Source organism: Coenobita brevimanus, chromosome 53, assembly GCF_032717465.1.
Source record: "Coenobita brevimanus isolate Jiangsu-jjx chromosome 53, ASM3271746v2, whole genome shotgun sequence".
In the NCBI taxonomy this organism is placed as follows: Eukaryota; Metazoa; Arthropoda; class Malacostraca; order Decapoda; family Coenobitidae; genus Coenobita; species Coenobita brevimanus.
Window position 1 is genome coordinate 22,333,578 of NC_137006.1, and position 17,345 is coordinate 22,350,922.

Sequence of the window (17,345 nt, forward strand, 5' to 3'; positions counted from 1 at the left end):
TACAGGAGCTGGGGCTGTTTTGCTGCAAGAGGATGATCAGGGTATTGAACACCCTGTATCTGATTACAGTAAGTAGTTCACTCCACCTCAAAAGAACTACTCAACTATTGAGAAAGAGCTTTTGGCCTTGATTTTGGGTTTACAGCATTTTTCATTTTATTTGTGTTCTGGTTTTGACCCCATAGTCATTTATACTGATCATAACCCACTGAAATTCCTTAGTAAGTTTAAAGATAAAAATCAGAGATTGACAAGATGGAGCCTACTTATTCAGGAGTATTCATTAGACATACAACATGTCAAGGGGAAAGAATATGTTATTGCAGATTGCTTGTCTAGACTTTAGACAGATTGTTTTAGAGTAATAAGAAATTTCCTTTGTAAATTTCTTTTTCTTTGTGGGGAGGTGTTACATAGCCTATGATTTCATCATCCTTTGTCTAATTCTAACGTACAGTGTGCTGCATGTTTGATCACGATTCGCCTCGTGGCTTCCATAGTGACTGGACTTGCATGTTCTGCCTCACTCCCCCCTTCTCCCCTTATAGTAGAGTAAGTCGTTCTTTCTGTTGTTCAGAGCAGGAGTGTCAACTCTTTGTCCCCTATGGCTTCATTTGCGCATCCTTCTTAAAAGTTGTATCAAGCTCTGCCGGCCCCTATATAATGAGCTCAGTCTCTGCATTAATTGCCACTTAGATCTACTCCTCATTTTATTCACATCTCTGTCCTCCCCTGGACAGTTATTATTATTTTTGTGAGTGCTCAGGAAGTCTCCAACCATCTAGCAGCTGTGTAATTTGAGTATAAGTGTTATTACATTTTTTTCTTGTGCTGTATAGCATAAGGTGTTAATTCGTAGGCCTGGTGAGGTTTTTGTGATTCATGTGGAGTTTTAGGTGTCAGCCATTATTAATAATATTTTGTATCTGTAATAATATATCTTGCATTAACTGAGCATTATCCGGTTTTTCTCATTTTATCTGGGCTGACTTAGATAAATTTACTCTTGCTAATTTCGTGTTAATAGAGGCTATTGCAGTTAACCATATATTTAACCTGTTTTTTGCCATTACATTATCCTTATGAGTCCTGAATGTTTAGTTGTTTAATACTCAAGTTTGAGTATTAAACTTTAACTTGTAATTTTACCTAACTCTTTTATTTTGAACCTGGAACTTTGCGGGACAGTAGTGATTTTGGTGTTCTCACTTGAAGTGTTCATTATCTCTCTCTGTTCCGTAAATATATATATATATATATATATATATATATATATATATATATATATATATATATATATATATATATATAATCAGCATCAGCAGCAGCCGTTTTGAGTATCCACTGCAGGTCCGGCCTATCCCGACCGAAGTCTGGACGATATAGCCAATGTATCTCTACCAAGTGGCTTAGGCTGTCTAGTAGAGATTGTATGTAGGGTGAGAAGTGCTTGTAAGTGTAATTGTTGTGTTGGAGTGGCTTTGGATGTATGTGTAGTCTGAGAACCAAGTGTAATCGGCCCACGCAAGCCGACTGGGTGCAAGCATACTTTACAGTAAGCAACACTGGTTCAACCACAGCACCCCTTGTGTCCGCCAATGCAGTACGTGGCCGGGTGAACACTCCCAAAGTTTATTACCCTGGCGGGGCGCGAACCCTGGTCTACCTGTGTACGAAATGCACACTCTACCACTGTAGCACACAGGCTCATATATATATATCATCACGTACGGAAGTGAAGCTTGGACGTTGTTGGAAGGACACAGGTCAAGAGTGAGAGCAGTGGAAATGAGTTATTTAAGAGGAGCCTGTGGAGTCACAAGGAGAGATAGGCTGACGAATGAGGATATAAATGAACGTTGTGGTGTTGATGTGGATGTGATAGGGAGCGTTATGAGGAACACACTGAGGTGGTTTGGACATGTTGAGAGGATGGAGGGTGAAAGACTGACGAAGAGAGTGTATGTGAGTGAGGTGGAGGGGGGAAGAGGGAGGGGGAGGCCGAGGATGAGATGGAGGGATGGGGTGGAGAGGTATATGAGAGAGGGGGGTGTGAGTTGGAAGCAGGGCAGTGAAATGGCGGGGGACAGGGCGACTTGGAGGCGATTTGTTTGTGGCCACCCCAAACGGGATTGAGGCGTCTGGCAATAGATAGATAGATAGATCAGCCGTTGAGGTCCGCTTCAGTACCGCCCTATGCCAACCGAAGCAGGGACGATACAGCCTTTGTGTCTCTACCCAGTGGCTTAGGCTGTCTTGTAGGGACTGTATGTGGGGTGAGACGTGCTTGTGAGTGTGGCTGTACTGTAGTGTTGTAGTGCCTTTGGATATGCGTGTGTAGTCTGTGAACCAAGTGTAATATGCCCGTCTTAAGCCGAGTGCGTCCAAGCATACTAGTATGCGACACTCGTTTAACCACAGCACCCATGTCCGCTAAAGTAGGTAGTGGCTCGGTAAACGCTTCCAAAAGTTTTTACAACTCTGGTGGGAGGTGAACCCACGTCCACCAGCGTGCGTGATGCACACTCTACTACTGTACCACAGTCTGTGTGTGTGTGTGTGTGTGGTGACCACAGAATGAAAGGTCAAGCAGTATAGGATATATATATATATATATATATATATATATATATATATATATATATATATATATATATATATATATATATATATATATATATCCCTTTAAACTTGGTATGATGAAATTTATCAATAAGAAAATACTATAATGATTAGTTATATCAAGTAATTGGGGACAAGGCAAGTGGTGAAGGACGCGTGTGTATAGGCAAATATTGTATACAGTATATTCAGATGTATAGGTTACTGGCCTTCATTATGATGATCCTACCTATATTTTTGCTACCTCCTGGTGAATTTTATATAGGTTTACGCCAATTCAACTCACCGATCCTTTGAACTGCCGATTTTCCATGAGCAGGCATGTGATCTGCCTAAGATATGGGATATTCTGAAATGGTTAAAACTGACTTGTGTTTTGTTCATGATTTAGGAATAGTCGTGCAGAAAACCGCACTGTGGAGAATAGAGAGAGAGAGAGAGATAAACAGATAAATAGATAGATTGTGGTAGGTGGTGGCGACTATCATCCACTCACTTAATGTAGTGCTGCCTACTTCTTCCTTAGCCTTTATCATTGTTTTTCTGTGCCTGCCCACCTCACTTCCTATTTCTCCCATCTTTCCTGTCACTTCTTATTGCTTCTCTTTACAGGTTGCTTTACATTGAGTGGCAACCCAAATGGTTTCCTGTAAGCCAAGAAACCGTTTACAACGCTGGATGGTAACCATATAACCAAACCATACGTGCACCCTACGTGTCAGGTTGGTGGAGGGTTAGTGCCCCCTCCCCGTAAAATAATTCAAGAGTCAAATGTCCACCTCTAACGGGATTATGGCGTCTGGCAATATATACAGCATATATATATATATATATATATATATATATATATATGAGAGAGAGAGAGAGAGAATCCACAGGGAAAAAGAAACAGGAAATAGCCCAAGCACACGGGATATTTCGTGTTTGCCTTTTCCCTGTGAGTATTAGCATATTTATGAATTGCGTGTTGTTATGTGATATATTCGCAGACAGATACATAGATGGAGAGATAGTGAGATAGATGCAAATATAGATGGAAATGGATGATAGATAGAGATAGGCATATGGATAGGTAGATAACACTGTACAGTAGATGTATGTATGTATTTTGTAATATACATAATTATGTATTTTATACATTACATGCATTAGTGCACAAATTGATCTTACTCAAGCTCTTTGGTTTCCTGTACGGTACATTAACGTTGGCAAACCAACATATTTTAACATGTTTTATATGATGTTTGGTTTATACACTGTTTATATTTGTCTTCCAATGTAAATGTCCTTACCCTTTGCATGTATAATGGTATGATAGAAACTGTCATTTGTCACACACTTGGCTCTAGATGGTGTGAGGGTAAGGGCCTCACAATTTTAACGTTGAGTCGTTACTCCGTATCTTTTCTCCTCCGTGTTCCAACACTCACGGCACGGATGACTGGGAGATGGAGGAAGGGTGGGGTGAGATGGGGTGGGGATAATGTTCGGACGCACAGCCCTACTCCGGCCCCGGCACTGACAAGGCCTGGATATATATTTTGGATTGCGAGTGTACTTACTTTTGTCCTTAAGTTCTCCCTCCATATCCAACATAGCGCCAGTATCTTTCAGTCCTATTCTCGACCCATCCCTTCCTCCTCTTCCTTTTCCCCATCTCCTAGTCTCCTTCTCCCCCTTTCTCCCCCTCTGACCCTTCCTTGACTACTCCCCCTTTGCTTTCTCTCTCTCTCTCTCTCTCTCTCTCTCTCTCTCTCTCTCTCTCTCTCTCTCTCTCCTCTTTCCACTTATAGCAGCCTTCCACGTTAAGATCCTTCTTACTATCTCTTTCTCCTTCTCGTCATGCATTTTTCTGCTGCTCTCCCTTTCTCCCCCACACATTCCTTCCACTCCCTATCTTTTTCTCCTTCTCCCTCTCAGTCAGATTTTCTCGTACACTCCCTCCGGTTCCCTTTTCCCTATATTTATCACTATTTCCCTCTTACTCTCCTTCCACCTTTCTCTCATCTCTTTTATTTCATCACTTTCAGCAAATTCACTGGCCTATTCCCCACCACCTCCTAAATCTACTTTTCTCCCTCTCCTTTTCTTTTCCTCTCTATATCTCCTTTTATATCTGTCCTTATATTTCCTTAATAAACCCTTAATCCTTTTCGCAGCTGGCCCAGCCATTTTCTCCTTCCTCTCTCCCATTCTACCTATTTATCTTTCCCTTCCCCTCCCCTGTCTCTCTCTCTCTCTCTCTCTCTCTCTCTCTCTCTCTTCTCAGTCAATCAATAAAGTTTCCGACCAGTACCTCCCCTTCATAATTCCTCTCAGTTTTACCGCTACCGTCGCCTGTATCACTTAGTAAGCTAATAACTATCCCCTCCCCTCTTTCCCCTCCTCTCTCTCTCTCTCTCTCTCTCTCTCCGGGCGCGCACACACACACACACACACACACGCACACACACACACACACACACACACACACACACACACACACACACACACACACACACACACACACACACACACACACACACACACACACACACACACAAAAACACACACACACACACATTACCTAAATTAGTATCTTTATATGAGTCAAGCTCTGTACCAGGTTAGACTAAATGTTTTTTTATTATTTAAAAAATAAAAATAAACAACTCTTGTTCAAACGGAAAAGAGAACCGAGTATCGAAAGAATGCGCTCAGTCAGCTGATGTTTGTTTAGACTACAACTGCCCCAGGGAATGTAAGTACTCTGTGCTTTTAGTATTGCAAAATGGCCACATACTTTAGTAAAGCAAATTTGGAAAAGAAAAGGGATAAAGGTAGAAAGCAAGATGATGATTTCTACCAAGAACTGATTGGAGACTCACAATAGACTGGTTGAACGTGTACACAAACTGGAAATGGCTTTCAAGAATGAAATTGATGAAATAAAGAAGCAGATGCACTTGCAAAAGGAAGAAATAGAAAAACTAGAAAGGGAGGTCAACAAGAAAGACACAACCATCAGTGAACTAACAGTGGAACTGAGTACACTTAGGAGGAAAATGAGTGAAATAGCAAGTACAGTAGTCAACCACGAGAGTATTATAGAAGAGTTCAAAAATGACACAGAGACAATTAAGCAAGTAAGCAGTCTGTTAGATCAGAGCAGTGATATTGAGGAGAATGTAACACAGGTGAATGAAGCTGTGCAAAGCTACAAAAATGATGTGGAAACCACGTATGCTGAAATGGTGAAGGTAAAGAAAGAATTAGAAACAAGGGTAGAGGAAAAAAGCATTAAAAAGGAAGTGAAAAGAATAATCCAAAAACAATCCAAAGTTAGTCAGAGATTCAGTAGATATAAACAAATCTATAGTAATCACTGGTATAGAAGAGGAAGAAGTAAAAAACAAGATCACAAGAGACAAAAAGGAGATGGCAAATGTAATGAGCTTATTGAAAGAAGTATCAGAGGAAATCTGTAGTAAAGACATAGAGGAACACAAAAGGTTAGGGAAATACGAGAAAAGCAAGACAAGACCAATAAAGGTGAATTTCCAGAGTGTAAACACCGTGGAGGAGATACTAAAAAATGCAAAGAATCTTATGGAAAAAGAGGATTTCAAAAATGTATGGATAAAAAGATGCCTAACACAAGAGGAACTGGAATTACTGAAAGAGAAGAGGGAGGAAGCAAAAACAAAAAATGAGGGAAGATCAGAGGAGAAGAAGAACACATTTTTTTACAAAGTAATAGGATTGCAGGTACGAAAGTGGTACATAAACAGGAGGGAATGAAAAGGAGGAAGGTAGTAGAACCATGTCATGACAAGTATATAAACAAGATGATAAAGTTGATGTACTCAAATGTGGATGGAATGGTATTTAAATTATTAGAGATGAATTATTATGTCATAGAAAATGAACCACATATAATATGCTCAACTGAAACAAAATTAATACCAAGGATATTAAATGACATACTAAACTTAGAGGAATATAATGTATGGAGAAGAGATAGAAATTTAGAAAAAGGAGGAGGAATTATAATATTAACTAAGAGTAGAAGCGTGTATGGACAAGTTTGAGAGGAGCGAGAGAGTGCTGTTGATTGGAGACATGAATGGCAAAGTTGGGAAAGTACGAGTGGATGGAGTGGTTGGTCAGTGGGGTATGCCAGCTGACGTAGATGGGAATGGAAGTGCTTTGGTGGACATCTGTGCTTAGGGGGTTCGCAATGGCCAACACCTACTTTCGACATAAGATGATCCACCGGTATACATGGAGAGTAATGAGGAGGATGGATGGTGAACTTGTTGAACTAAAGGCAATGATAGACTACGTGTGTGTGGATGAGCGAATGAGGAGACAAGTGCTGGATGCAAGAGTGTGGAGAGGGTGGGGGAATGGAGACTCGGACAATCACTTAGTGATGGCCAACGTAGAGCTGCAAAGAAAGTGGTTGAGGAGACGAAGAGGAAGATAGGAGGAAGCAGCTCCTGTGAGAAGAGTGGAGAAATTCCAAGATAGTGAGAAAATGATAGAGTATAAGAGCATACTGGAAGAAAGATTGGAAGGTATGAGCTAGAGCACATGGAAGGGGTGGAAGACGTATGTAAGATATTCACGGAAAAGATAGGCGCAGCATGTGAGGCGGTTTGTGGAGTGAGGAGGAGATTCAAGGGTGTGCAAGGGACAGCATGGTGGAATCATGGGGTGAACGAGCTGTGGAACAAAAGAAGAAGGCATATAGTGAATTGTTTGCAAGTAGAGGTAGGGGAGAAAATGAGAGAAAGAAGAGAGAGGTATATGTGGGCAGGAGAAGGGAGGTTAAGAGACTGATGAAGGAGACTAAGAAGAAAGTGGATGAAGAGTTTGGGAGGAATCTGAGTGTGAAATGGAGGGAGAGTAAGAAATTGTTTTGGAAGGAGGTAAAGAAAATAAGGCAGTGTGAAAGGGGAAATAGTAGGGGAATGAAAGATAGGAATAATAGATTGTTGGTGGAGAAGACAGAGAAATTGAGGAGATGGAAGGAGCACTTTGAGGATTTGTTGAATGTAGAGAGTGAGAGCAGTGCGAGTATAAGTGGTTGGGGAATGGGTGGGAGAAGAAGAGATGAGAGGAGGGAGGAAGAGATCAGTTGGGTGGAAGTAGTGGACGCGATGAAGAAGATTAAGTTGGGAAAGGTCCTAGGAATTGATGGAGTGTGTGGTGAAATGCTGAGGTATGGGGGTGAGATTGTTGTGGAGTGGACATGGAAGTTGTGTAGATTGGCTTGGGAAGAGGGAAGGGTTCCAGAGGACTGGAAATCAGATATAATTGTTCCTTTATACAAAGGAAAAGGGGAGAGAGAAGTATGTGGTAACCATAGGGGTATTTGCCTTCTTAGTGTGACTGGTAAAGTATATGGTAGAATACTCATTCATAGGGTTAGGCATATGGCAGAGGAGTTAGTTGGAGAAGAACAAGGGGGATTTAGGCAGGGAAAAGGGTGTGTAGATCAGATATTTGTTCTAAGATGTTTAGTGGAGAAATATCTAGAGAAGGGAAGGAAAGTGTATGCTGCCTTCATGGACTTGGAGAAAGCTTATGACAGAATAGATGGGCAAGGTATGTAAAAGGTTTTAAGAATATATGGAGTGGAGGGGAAATTGTTGAGTGCTGTGAAGAGTATGTACGAGGGACCTAGGGCTACTGTGCGAGTGGATGGTGAGCTGAGTGAGTTCTTTGATCTATATGTGGGACTGAAACAGGGTTGTGTGATGTTTCCATGGCTGTTTAATCTATACATGGATGGGGTTGTAAAGGAGGTGCAGGGTAGGGCAGGGGATGTGGGGGTGGCTCTAATGAATGAGGGTGACATTTGGAAGCTTCCAGTTTTGTTGTTTGCTGATGATACAGTATTGTTGAGTGAAGATGAATGGGAGTTGCAAGGTTTGGTGAATGAATTTGGGACAGTGTGTAGGAGGAGGAATCTGAAAGTTAATGTAAACAAAAGTAAAGTTATGGTGTTTGAGAGGAATGAAGTCACAGAGTGTGCAGTGAGGTTGGATGGTGAGGATATGGAGAATGTGAGTGCATTCAAGCACTTGGGTAGTGTGATGAGTAAGGATGGAAGTTTGGGGGATGAAGTGCGTGAAAGGGTACAGCAGGGAAGGAAAGTTGTTGGTACACTGAAAGCAGTGATGAGAAATAGGGAGGTGAGTATGGAAGTTAAGAAGTCACTGCATGATAGTATTGTGATCCCTACCCTGACGTATGGAAGCGAGGTGTGGACCTTGCAAGAGGGGAACAAGTCAAGAGTGACAGCAGTGGAAATGAGTTACTTGAGAGGAGAATGTGGAGTGACGTGGAGGGACAGGTTGACGAATGAAGAAGTGAAGGAACGCTGTGGGGTGGATGTGGATGTGGTTGAGAAGATTAGGAGAAATACACTGAGGTGGTTTGGACATGTGAAGAGAATGGAGAATGAAAGACTGACTAAGAGGGTGCATGTAGGTGAGGTGGAGGGAGGGAGAGGGAGAGGTAGACCGAGGATGAGGTGGAGGGATGGAGTTGAGAGGTATATGAGGGAGGGGGGGGCGAGTTGAGGGGAGGGTAGTCAAATGGTGGGTGACAGAGCGACTTGGAAGCATTTCGTCTGCAGCCACCCTTTGCGGGATTAGGGCGTCGGGCTATAGATAGATAGATAGAACTAAGAAAAATCTAAAAGTCAATGAAATAAAACTAGATATACCATCACAATTAGAGCTGATTGCAGTAGAGATCAATACATCTGAAAGGAAAGTAATTGTAGCCAATATGTACTGTACATGCCACCCAGATCAAACACATGGGAAAGAGACGAATATGAGGACCTGGCACAGAGTACAATTCAGAGTTTAAGAGCATTACTACATAAAATGGAAGAGAAATCGGAAAGAATTATACTAACTGGAGATTTTAATACAAATATAAATTGGAATACTCTAGATATAATAAGCCAAGAAAGCTGTTGGGACCAAAAGCTCCTGGATCTCGTACAGGAGTTTTTCCTAACGCAACATGTAAGGGAAAGCACCAGAAAAAGAGGACTCGATGTACCCTCAATGCTAGATCTCATACTACTAGGCAAGAAAATGATATTGACAGTTTAATATACCACCCTCCATTCGGCAAAAGCGACCATGCAGTACTAAATTACAACTTCAGGATAGCATATGACATAGTTAACAGCAATGAAAGTTACAAAAAGAGCCTAAACTATAAAAAGGGAAATTATCATGACCTAAAAAATTATTTCTTAGAAGTTGATTGGGAAAATGAGCTTAGAGGACAAGATTTAAATGCTGTATATAAAAAAAATCTGTGAATTTTATGAAATAGGAGTCCAGAAGTACATCCCACAGCATAAAGAAGCAGATAAGAAAATACAGAAATGGTTCAATACAGAATGTAAAAAATCAAAAGAAAGAAGAGATTTGCTGTGGAATAGATACAGAAGACACAATAGTGAAAGGGCATATAATAATTACAAACAGGCAAGAAACGATTATACAAGAATAGGGAGGGAAGCCCAAAAACAGTTTGAGGAGGATATCATAAATAAAAGTAGTGATCAACCAAAGCTATTTTACAGATACATCAGAAGCAAAACCAAAGTAAGAGATATAATACAATCCATTACGGACGAGGGAATCACCTATACACAAGAGAAAGATATTTGTGAATCACTAAATAAGAATTTCCAATCAGTTTTTACAGAAGAAAAAATTTTTGAGAGGGACTATGTGGAACATGCATGTCCACACATACTACCAGATATACAAATATCAGAAAAAGTAATACAGGAGGAGTTAAGTAAATTAGACAGAGGAAAAGCAAGTGGTCCTGATGAAATTTCATGTTGTGTGCTACGAGAATGTGCAAAGGAGTTAAGTAAACCATTATTTTTAATTTTCAAGAAATCCTTGAGTCAAGGTAAATTACCTGATATTTGGAAGAAAGCAAATATTGTCCCCTTATTCAAGAAAGGATATAGACAAAATCCACTCAACTACCGACCAGTATCACTGACCAGTGTTGTAAGCAATGTATTAGAAAAGCTTATAAGAAAAGCTTGGGTAAATCATCTAAAAGAACACAATATGATAACAGAAAGACAGTTTGGTTTCAGAAAAGGAAAATCATGTGTTATTAATCTGTTGAGCTACTATGACAGAGTAACAAACACAATACAGGAAAGAGAAGGATGGGTGGACAGTATGTATTTAGATTTCAAGAATGCATCTGACACAGTACCACACCAAAGACTTTTATGGAAACTGTACCATCAAGGAGGAATTCGAGGCAAACTGTTTTGTTGGATGCAAGATTTTCTCATAAAAAGAGAAATGAGAACAGCACTAAGGGGAAACTACTCATCATGGAAAGAAGTGACTAGTGGAGTACCACAGGGCTCAGTGCTGGCACCAATCATGTTTTTAGTTTACATAAATGATATAGACAGTAACACTGGAAATGAAAGCTATCTAAATATGTTTGCAGATGATGCAAAAATACAAAGGAGAATTACTAACACAGACTCTTGTAAAGAGCTACAAGAATTAAATAAACTTCATGAATGGAGTAATACATGACAAATGGAATTCAATGTGGACAAGTGTCATGTAATCAAGTTTGGTAAAAGTGGAAAAAGACCTGATTGGGATTATACGTTGGGAAATAAAACCCTACAGACATCAGAAAGAGAGAAGAACCTAGGTGTGATTATCAATAACAGACTATTTCCGGCTGACCACATCAGTGAGAAGGTACGGAACATGTATACACTGCTTGCAAATATGAGAATAGCATTGTAAATTTATATTGCAAATACGAAAACAATCTGTTTAGAAAAATAGGTAAAATGTCAATGTAGAGAATAAGTTTTTAAGAAAGTTAGGTTCGACATTCATTTAGTCACGTAACATTGTACAAAAAAGTACCATAAATGTAAGGTATACAAAATAAGGAAAACCAACGTACCACGGTATTATAAATAAATGTTTTGAACAAAAGAACTACCAAAAAATGAATGTCATTCCTGTGGTGAAGTAAGAATTAAGACAAATGTGTGTATTATGCAGTATGCATGTTATTAGAGGATAATTAAAAGCTATGGTATAGAACATAAGTGTTTTAACCAAGAGTACCTTTGGTGTATATTATTAGTAAGTAAGAAAAAGTACGGTATCGAAAAAAAAAAAATGTTGAGATGAAAGGGAAAGTGATCTTTAGAGGCAAGTCCTGTACAGTGGTTTTGTATCTTAGTGTACAATGAACGAACTCAGGTGAACATGAAAGTGACCTTGCAATATACATAATGATAAGTACTGTAGAGTGTTAATTATGAGAGTTAGAGAGGGTACAGAGGGAGTGATTGGTGATGAGCAGTGTGGCTTTAGGAGAGGGAGGGGATGCGTTGATCAGGTGTTTGCTGTGAGACAAGTGTGTGAAAAGTATTTAGCTAAAGGCAAGGATGTATTTTGGGCATTTATGGATTTAGAGAAAGCGTATGATAGAATTGATAGGGAGGCTTTGTGGACTGTTTTAAGATTGTATGGACTTGATGGTAGGTTACTAAAAGGAGTGAAAAGTTTTTATGTAAATAGTAGAGCGTGTGTAAGAGTGGGAAATGCTGTGAGTGATTGGTTTCCCGTGAGAGTGGGGCTGCGACAGGGATGTGTGATGTCCCCTTGGTTGTTTAATATTTACATGGATGGTGTTGTAAGGGAGGTGAATGCAAGAGTTTTAGGTGGAGGTCTGAGTCTGGTGAATGTTGATGGTGGAGAGTGGAATCTGAAGCAGATGCTGTTTGCAGATGATACTGCACTGGTGACTGATTCAGAGGAGAGATTGAGACAGTTGGTAGAGGAGTTTGGAAGGGTGTGTGAAAGAAGGAAATTGAAAGTAAATGGGAATAAGAGTAAAGTGATGAAGTGTACGAGGTTGATAGATGGTAGGGGGATAAATATAGTTTTGAATGGTGATTTGCTTGAGGAGGTAGAGTGTTTTAAATATCTAGGGTCACATGTTGCTGTGGATGGAAGAATAGATGCAGAAGTGAAGTTTAGAATAAATGAAGTAGGAAAGGTGCTGGGAGGAATGAAAAAAGTGTTTAAATGTCGTTCGCTTAGAATGGATGTAAAGAGAAGGCTGTATGAGGGTGTTGTGGTACCGACTGCATTATACTGTATGGGGCTGAAACATGGAATATGGGTGTAGCAGAGAGGAAAAGTTTGAATGTAATGGAGATGAGGTGTCTGAGGAGTATGTGTGGGGTGACGCGTATGGATCGGGTGCGAAATGATGAAGTGCGAAGGAGAACTGGAGTTGTTCGGGAGATGGCTGGTAGAGTTGAGCAGAGGGTGTTGCGATGGTTTGGGCATATGGAGAGAATGGATAATGAGCGATTGGTGAAAAAGATAACTAGATCTGATGTGAGAGGTGTAAGGCTGAGAGGAAGACCACGAATAGGATGGATGGACAGTGTGAAGAGAGCGCTGGATGCGAGAGGGATGTCTGTTGAGCAAGGAAGAGTGGCTGTGCGTGACAGAAATAAATGGAGAGAAATTGTGAATGAATAAGTGATGACGCAGCCCTGAGGGGATATTCTTCCGCATTTGGTCTGATCAGCTAGTCAGGTCAGGTGCGGGTAAGGGGATGGGTCTGTTATGATGTGGCAGGGGTAAACCAGTTCTGCTGTCGGGCCCTGCTGCGGATGTCACTGATTGCATTGCGCAGTTGACCCTTGTGCGGTGTGGTGCGGTGAGGATCTGTCCGTTCTCCTCTTTGGGGCTAAGATGCGAATGAATGTGTTTGAATGGATGAGTAAATGGGGAGTGTGTCGTCCTGTCTCGGCTACCTCCCTTTCCTTGGGGGAAGCAGCCTAGGTATATAGATAGATAGAGATAGATAAGTACTGTGACAAAAACTATTTTATAGTTTAGTGACATTCTTGAACCGAAGTCAAAACTTTGCCAAGTAAGTCCATTTTAAGTGTGAGGTTGGAATATATGGAAAACAACGGGTATATAAAAAAAAGGTAGAGTGAATATGAGTGACCATGCACTATACGTAAAAACAAGTGTTGACAAAAAAAAAAAAAAACAGTGTCATTCCTGTAGTGAAGGAAGAACAAAGCTTAGTAATTGTCTTTTATGTAAGATGTCAAAGGATAAAGAAAACTACAGGCAAAAAGATACGAGCTTCAGTGAAATGAATGTGACCTTTTGTGGTATGAGTACAGAAAGCGTGCTCGAGTGAAAGTGATTTTTTTTTTCTTTTTTCTGGCAAGTGCTGTATATCATAGGGTATAAACACTAGTATTTTCCCTTCCCACACACCGTAAGGCACAGTGTTACTCTAGAACAGCAAGAAGAAATGAGTGAATAAATGAACGAGCAACATGTTCAGCGTGTGTTGATTTGCTCATGAGGCAGGTGAAGACGAGTGGGATGGTCTAGTGGGGCAAGTGGGAACAGTACCAAAGCCACCCTTCTGGCCTTTGTGGGGGGGTTGTGGGGGGCATGAGATCTATGTGTTGGGACTTTATGGCGAGTATGGTGCATGAGTATATATATATATATATATATTGTTACGGAACAGAGAAAGATAATGTACACTTTAAGTGAGAATACGAAGAGTCACTACTGTCCCGTAAAGTTCCAGGTTCAAAACAAAAGAGTTAGGTAAAATTACAAGTTAAAGTTTAATGCTTAAACTAACAACAAAACATTCAGAACTCATAAGGATAATGTAATGGCAAATAAACAGGTTAAATATATGGTTAACTGCAATAGCCTCTATTAACACGAAATTAGCAAAAGTAAATTTTATCTAAGTCAGCCCTGATAAAATGAGATACCAGATAATACTCAGTGAATGCCAGATAAATAATTACAGATACAAACTATTATCAAAAATGACTGACATAAAGAACCCTACATGAATTACAAAAACTTCACTAGGCCTACAAATTAAATTTATGCTATACAGTACAAGAAAAAATGCAACAACAGTTATACTCAAATTACACACAGCTGCTAGATGTTTGGAGATTTCTGGAGCACTCACAATAATAATAACTGTACAGGGGAGGACAGAGATGTGAACAAAATGAGGAGCAGATCTAAGTGGCAATGATGCAGAGACTGAGCTCATTATATAGGGGCCAGAAGAGCTTGATACAACTTGTAATAAGGACGCGCAAATGAAGCGATGGGGACAAACGGTCGACAATCCCGCACTGAATAACAGAAAGGACGACTTACTCTAATATAACGGTAGAAGGGGGGACTGAGGCAGAACACGCTCGTGATCAAACATGCAGCATACTGTGCGTTAAAATTACACAAAGGATGATGAAATCATAGGCTATGTAACACCTCCCCTCAAAGAAAAAAGAAATTTACAAAGGAAATTTCTTATTACTCTAAAACAATCTGTCTAAAGTCTAGATAAGCAATCTGCAATAACATTTTCTTTCCCCTTGACATGTTGTATGTCTAATGAATACTCCTGAAGAAGTAGACTCCATCTTGTCAATCTCTGATTTTTATCTTTAAACTTACTAAGGAATTTCAGTGGGTTATGATCGGTATAAATGACTATGGGGTCAAAACCAGAACACAAATAAAATGAAAAATGCTGTAAACCCAAAATCAAGGCCAAAAGCTCTTAACTACATCATAATTATCAGATTGATCCTGAGGCAAAGATGCATAAGTTACTTGAGCTTTACCGGTGAGAACAGTTTGAAGGAGTACTGGCCAATACTCCTTAGGCCAATTAAAACCTGTAGCTACCCTCTCAAACAACTGAAAATACTTTGTTAAATCAGATTCATTAAAAGGAGGGACAAGTTTAACATTTTTAGCCACATCAAAATCATCAGAGCAAGATGATCCAGTTCCACCTTGTTTCATGCGATACTCATGGTCTGCCTGAATCCTGGCAAGTTCAACTTGTGCCTGTATCTGTGCCTCCTGAATCCGTGCCTGAGATTCCGCCTCCTTAGCCTGAGACTCAGCCTGCTTAGCATTTGACTGAAATTCAGCTTCCTTCACACGAGACTCCTGCAGAGCTAGCTGTAACTTAGCTAATTCAATCTGCGTTTGCTCATTTGGAGGAGTTACATTGAACAAGCTTTCATTAATCATGGCAACAATCTGATCTTTAGACTGATGAGAGCGAACAACAAATCCCAATTGTTGAGCAACAATCTTAAGTTCATTCTTTGTTCTGTTTTCTATATCACACACTGTTTGCACATTTGACAAAAAATCCCTGGCTTCATCAAGTGTAATATATCACAGTCACAAAATATCAAACAATATCCTTATGATAATATCCTGAAGATCCTGGCAGGGTCGCCAAATTTATGTTACGGAACAGAGAAAGATAATGTACACTTTAAGTGAGAATACGAAGAGTCACTACTGTCCCGTAAAGTTCCAGGTTCAAAACAAAAGAGTTAGGTAAAATTACAAGTTAAAGTTTAATGCTTAAACTAACAACAAAACATTCAGAACTCATAAGGATAATGTAATGGCAAATAAACAGGTTAAATATATGGTTAACTGCAATAGCCTCTATTAACATGAAATTAGCAAAAGTAAATTTTATCTAAGTCAGCCCTGATAAAATGAGATACCAGATAATACTCAGTGAATGCCAGATAAATAATTACAGATACAAACTATTATCAAAAATGACTGACATAAAGAACCCTACATGAATTACAAAAACTTCACTAGGCCTACAAATTAAATTTATGCTATACAGTACAAGAAAAAATGCAACAACAGTTATACTCAAATTACACACAGCTGCTAGATGTTTGGAGATTTCTGGAGCACTCACAATAATAATAACTGTACAGGGGAGGACAGAGATGTGAACAAAATGAGGAGCAGATCTAAGTGGCAATGATGCAGAGACTGAGCTCATTATATAGGGGCCAGGAGAGCCTGATACAACTTGTAATAAGGACGCGCAAATGAAGCGATGGGGACAAACGGTCGACAATCCCGCACTGAATAACAGAAAGGACGACTTACTCTAATATAACGGTAGAAGGGGGGACTGAGGCAGAACACGCTCGTGATCAAACATGCAGCATACTGTGCGTTAAAATTACACAAAGGATGATGAAATCATAGGCTATGTAACAATATATATATATATATATATATATATAGAGAGAGAGAGAGAGAGAGAGAGAGAGAGAGAGAGAGGGAGAGATAATATACTAGGGGAGGCGTGGCTGAAACGGTAGAGAGGCGGCTTGCAGTCCTTTTGGACCCAGGATCGAATCCCGGCTGGGGTAGGGAGCAGTTTAAGGATTTGAATTTCCTAAAAGCAGACTTTCCTGATCAACCAGATTACCCGCCGACATGTCATAAAAGTACCCCCGCTAATATATATATATATATATATATATATATATATATATATATATATATTTATATATATACTCGTTCATGAGTTTATGAAATTGCATTTGTGAATTGCCTCACAGGCCTGATCAAATGTTTCTGCGGGCCTTATACGGCCCAGAGGCCAGACGTTCACCACCCCTGCCTGAGTGTGTAAAAATTTCATGCATTGATGAAAACTGTGACATCAATCAATCATGTTTATATTCAGGCTGTTCAAGGAGAAATGCTTTGAAAATACAAAGGAATTTCTAAATAAATATTGCAAAATAAGGCAGAAGA